Source organism: Phallusia mammillata, chromosome 5 (assembly GCF_965637545.1).
Source record: "Phallusia mammillata chromosome 5, kaPhaMamm4.hap1.1, whole genome shotgun sequence".
NCBI lineage: Eukaryota > Metazoa > Chordata > Ascidiacea > Phlebobranchia > Ascidiidae > Phallusia > Phallusia mammillata.
In genome coordinates, this window is record NC_137256.1 from 14,333,954 (window position 1) to 14,340,240 (window position 6,287).

A 6,287-nucleotide genomic window follows, 5' to 3' on the forward strand; every position below is an offset into this window, starting at 1 on the left:
TACAAGCGCGTTTGAGCTTAGCTGGAAACGTTTTAAAACCGACATAACAAAAATGACATTGTGACGTTACACAAAGGTCAAGGCCGGGGGTATGCGGCATCCCCGTACTCTACTCCAGTGTATGGAGTATTTTCTTCAAAATTGGTACAGCTCTCTGCGACCCGACCCCCAGTTTGGGAAGCCCTGGCCTATATTACATTTGAAAACCTTTTAGAACAACTTAGTCTATATTTTTTTAAAGCAAAACACTGACGTATTAAAGACGAATTCAGTCACAAGCCTTTAAAAGAATGCAATCTTGTTTAATTATCCACCCAAGAATTATTCACAACCAATAAGCCTATAATTTCATTACCTTGCAGCTGAACCAGTATTCGTTTAAGTCGCAGCGCCAGCAATTCTTGCACATAAAGCGAATTCTTGGGGTCAAATTTAGAATGTTTGAAACCCATAGGAACGGACCAATAAACAGTAGAATCGGTGAAAATATTATCTAAAGAAAGCAACTAACTTAGCGTAAAAAGGACAACTCCAGAAGTGGTACGTAAAGTTGCAAACAATTTAATGTTAATCTGATGTGAAAGAATATTATCTTTTTAAACTTCATATAAGCTTGGTCGTAACTGCTAGGTGACTCGGAGGAAAAATTATATTTTGGAACTCGAATATGCCTTAAAGTTTAATTTAAGTGTAATTGCAAAACACTTCGGAATTCGATTTCGCCCAAATATATGGCATCGTCAGTCCTAAACAGGAAATAAATAAATAAATTCCTGTTTAGGACTGACGATGCCATATATTTGGGCGAAACCGATTTCCGAAGTGTTTTGCAATAAGAAATATACAGACTGATTTAAATGTGTGCTGAATTTGTCAGGTAATTAATGCCTATATATGTGACTGGAATCATCTGTTGAGCACTCGTGGATCAGGACGATTTCTGTATTAGTATATCGTTATCTACGTGCGAAACAATTTACCTTCCAACCGATGCCTTTTCCATCGAACTGGTACCAAGGATAGGACGAATCATATTTCCACCAATCCGAAAATAAGCTTTCATTCTGTTTTTGTTTGTCGGGTGCGGTGAACCCATCTTGCAACGGTGCTTCTATGGCAAATATTTCATGTGACACAGGAAGTTCGAGCGATCGAACTGAATTACAACTCACACTAAATGTAGTGTCAAAATTACATTTATTTGTATCACAGTAGGACAATTTTTCGAGAACAGTTTTGGTGACGTTTTTTTCACGACTCCCTAGTTTGTAATGGTTGTTTGTCTGTTTAAAGTCCAAGTGGTCAATGTCGCACTCTGTCTTTCTCATGTCCAAGTCGATTGTTTGATTTGGGAGAGTGAAATGTTCATTTTCAAAAACAGAAGGTTTGGTAAAAACTCGGGGATTACAGGTTGTTTTCAATATTGTCGGTACAGGAGGTTTGTTAATAGGATAAATAGACACGTTGCAACTTAAAGTTTTTAAATCGTGGCTCGCATGAGAGTTGTCTCGTTTATTTGCCATGACACAATTTGGCTTGTTGGTGGGAGTGCTTGGTTCTGAATCCCACTTGGAGTCAAACAAATGACATTCGGGTGTTAACTTTTGGAAAAACTGGACTGTCTCAGCTGGAGTTTTTCTGCCACGATGTTGGTCAATTGATAAACAGGAACTCAAAATCTTTGGTGAATTTGGCTTCAATTCGAAGTTGCCATCAACTGTGCTATCGTCCCAAACCTGACACGATTGTGGTGATTGTCTTTTTTTGGACTCGACATCAATAAGTTCGCTGTTTGTTAAATGACTGAAGTATCGGGAACAAGACTCTACTTTGTTAATTTTTTTACTTGTTTCGTCAATGGTGTTCACAGGGGTTGCAGTTAGTGTTACATTGTTTCTGTCTGCGATTTGTTTGTCTAATGAAGTTACAGATTTCGGTTCTGCTTCTGAAATTTCACCTGCTTCTGCAGGGTGTGTGTATATTAAGTTGTTCTGATAATCATCTTGTATTGGAGATAAGGGCGGTGATAAAGAAGGCAAGGAGCAAAGCATATGTTGTTCCACTCTTGTTAAGCTTCCCTCAGTCATTACAGATGGTTCCTTATAACAATTGTCGTCTCTTTTTTCAATAAAGTTTTGTATCACGGCGGGTTTTATATGACTCTTGTCTATCTTCTCATCATCATGTGATTTCATAGCGCGCCATTGCTCGTCGTTATTCTGCAAACTGCAACAAAAATAACAAACGTACTTTTACAAACTACACATAAAAGGCATATAATGCAACACTACATAAAAAATTATTAACCCTTTGGAATTCGTTGTTTTTATTTACGACATTTTTCAAAAAATGGAGATTTTGTATTAAAATCTATGGAGGCCAATATTGTTTGAAAAGTATATGTATAGTTTGAAAAGTTGAGAAACAAGTTTCCATTTTCTTTGTTTTAAAACAGATATCTTGAGATTTAAAAACATTTGGGCAGTGTTGATCTAAATACACATTCCTTAAACTCCGATTTAGTATGTTATAAATATATTTCCTCTTTGCTTATGTGTACGAAAGGTTTTGGTTTGCCAATACTTTTATTTATTAACCCCAGATCTACACAGTCGAAGTAAACAATAAGCAAAGCAAAACAGCCCATTCTTACAAGCACAAATTGCTCAAAAAAGTCACAACCATAATATTGTAAAATCATTGAATTACCAAATGCCGTATATTTTAAATTATTATTATTTTTTTAAATGTAGTTGAAAAAGTGTGGAAAATGAGTGTTTTTGGCTTTTATGGTGCACATAAAATCATTTTAGCATTTTTTCTTTCAAAATCTAGCACTATTCGTAAACTCCCAATTGGCAACACAGGTTTGTCACTTTTTAAATCCCTGCTAAAAAAATAGCGTAATCAAAGTTGGTGTGTTACTAAATTTGTAGCATAAGTTGGTTTGTCGCATAATGTGCCACCTGTAGCGGCCTCTCTCACTTCCGTTATCGTGTGCCTTCATACTACAGCGAACCGGACAGATTGCCTTCTTTCTCTGACTCTCGTCTTATGCGTCGTATTCGCTCATTGTGTTATTCTATGACAATGTACCTCGAATAAACACCTCGCTACACACCTTATGTAGGTATACACATGCACACAGCGTGCATTCTAAAAAAATTCCTGTCGTCGTGATACAAAAAGTAGGACTTTTTACCTTGAACGATCGTAATCCGGCTCCGTTTTTCTGGTTATATTACGAGAAGAACGAACAACCGATGATGTGGAGACATTATCTGGCGTGTAGTTCTGCGTTGTTTACAAGTAACAAGGATGTTGGTTTATATTCTACATAATGAAATCATCATACCTTTTGTGGTGAGCCATTTGCAGGGGCACTGGCTATCCGAGTTTCCTCGAGAATTTCAAAATCTTTGCAAGACATTATTTTCCGTTTTTGTTTTCTGCGACGTGAAACAGTTCGGTCGAATGAACCAGGGCTATTTGAAACCTGAGGTACTTTTGAACTTCTTTCGAGTTTTTCTAAGCAGTCTAAGACCTCCAACGTGAACTTATCCGCATTTGATGAAGGTCTTCTTTTTGCCTCTAAAGTTAACAAACCCATAAATGCGTTGAAATGTGTTGCGAATGAGCGACACAAACTCAGAAACAAGATGTGTAACTTTTAAAACGTTCCTCTTTCTGATTCAGGCAAGGAATAAAGGTCACGTGCTTACCGTATAGTTTGCCGCTGGTACTGCTTTTGCGTCTTCCATAGATTTGCTTAAAACAGCTTTGAATTAAAAAACACTAGCCTATAACCGGATATGTTTAATTATTTTAAGATAATTAGGCTTGCCAATATTGAACTTACAATTAAGCGATTGAACAGAGCCTACGTTGCAGTGCGGTTCACTATGATCTAGGCCAGGCGACATGAATTCTCAACCTTTTATGGCACTGCTTAGCACAGCTTCTACTGTGGTATTACATGACCAAGTTTGTAGCCTACTGCCCACCTTTCACAATCATTTCAGTCGTTTGTTGTTCTTTACCTTAACTGACCCTTTAAATCAGCGATCTTAAACTGGGATCCACGATGCCAGTCTTCAGTTTCGAGAAATGTATATAATCACAATTCACAAGCTACAAACGACGCCGGGTATTTTCGCGCTTTAGTCTTGTCCGTAATTAAACAAACTGCTTTTGGATTATCCTATGCAAATTAATGCAATTGGACGAAATTAAATCAAAATCATTTAAGGTATCCAGAGTAAAATTAATTCTGCTTGTTGCTGCAGAAGTGATTTAATGATACCATTTGGTTGTTTAACAGTGACAAATATTCAGCACTATCGCATACGCTTCGTATACGGTTCTTGTCGGGAATTGCAATTAGATCCCTATGAAATAAATATTGCAAAGCTTTTCTTCGACGGGTGCAGCGTGCAATATCAATATCCTAAAATGTATTTTTTGCGTCGAAGGCCGTACGTCGTGCCCTAAAAGGCCGCATGAGGCCTTTAGACCGCAGCATAGGCGCCGAGTTTTACAAAAATGCTAGGTGGCGGACGTAAAGTGTGACGTCAATTCATGTGACGTCATAAATGCGTGAAACCGCAAGAACTCAAACTCAAAGCCCCCAAGAACTTTCCATAGACCAGGGGTGGCCAAACTGCGGCTCTTTGAGCCTTTAATTGCTGCTCTTTAATGTTGCACATATATTCCCCATATTGCCCAGTTGTGAAAACAATGTGTATTAACATTCTATCACGTAATTAACAATAGACTGACTGTTTGTAAAAACCAAAGCACGTTCCGAAAAACGAAAAAAACATTATTGTACAAAAGCGTGTTGGCTTGTGCATTGTAGTCAAAAATATTTAGACTTACAGTATCACCACACAACAATAATCATTATTTTGTAGAGCGTACACTTTATTGTGTGTGAATAAATTCGATTTTTTTTTGTGTTGCGACTCTTTTAAAACTAAGTTTTGTGATTTGCGGCTCCAGCAAGAAGCAGGTCTGACCACCCCTGCCATAGACTGTTCTTCAAAATTAAAAAAAATAATGTTATTTATTTTGGAACACACTGTTGTACCGTTTAAAATTGATTTGGCAATATTTAAAAGTGTTTAGTCACGTTGTTATTGCTTTGTATCACGTAAAATAACCATTTATTACAACACAATAATTGAATTGTACACTATAATAGCCAAACATTCACTGGCAACAATTGTGTGTTTGACGTCATAAAAAAGGCACTAACCAAACCAGGTTACAGTTTTAAGCCACGTTTTGTTGTTTTTTCGCCAGCACATTCATTTAAAAGCTGAATTGTTTCAGTTTTTACGATATTTCAGTTTTTACGATATTTTCGTACAAGGAATCAAAAATATCCACGGTGGCCGCCACCGTGCTTTGCAAACCCAAGGTGACGGCGCCACCCCGCCACCGCCCACTCGGCGCCAATGGGCCGCAGGTTCCCCACCCTGCTTTAGACCATTAATTTGTTCGCAAACTTTTCAATTATATTTTCATAAAGGGCTCTTGACATTATCTCGAGATCCCGCGGAAGATAAAGTTGAATGTAGGCTACGTTTGAAACAACGAAACTCGAAATAGCAAACGATACCTAATTTTCCCATTTTTTACAGTAAGTACAGAATTAGCCTAAGTAAGTTTTGCAAAATTGCGCATAATAATCATCCATAGACAGTTTGTGACATCACACAGACAAGAAAGCGCACATCAAGATTGCGCGCAAACTGTTGCATTTTTTGTTACCTGTGTGGAGTAAAGTGTGTTGTTCGGCAATGGATACAGTCCTTAAACTATCTTGATTTGCTCAAGAGATGACGGACCCCAGTTTAAGAACCGCTGCATTAACTAGAAAAACTTGTCTCAATAATATATGTCTGGTAACAACAGCTACAAAAAAACATACTGCCTGTTTTGAATTTTCTCTGCTACGTATCCTAAGCGTATTCGGCGTTGATCCCAAATGTTGTAGGTCAGTATCTGACTCATCCGACGAAATGAATCGCTGCTTCTTTTGGGCCATGCATGATTTTTCTGCACGGAAAACAACGACTGGAAATTTGTCAAATGCAAAACAGTGATATCTAACAGTAATTACGAATCCACACGTACAAGTGGCAATTGATGCTTTTGGCAATTTTCAGGAAAAAGGCACTTAAAGACAACGAGACTCTATTAGTTGGAGAAATGGGACAGAGAAGGGAATTCGAAAATACTACACGCGACAATGCCTTGAGTTCCATTATCTTATCCTTCTC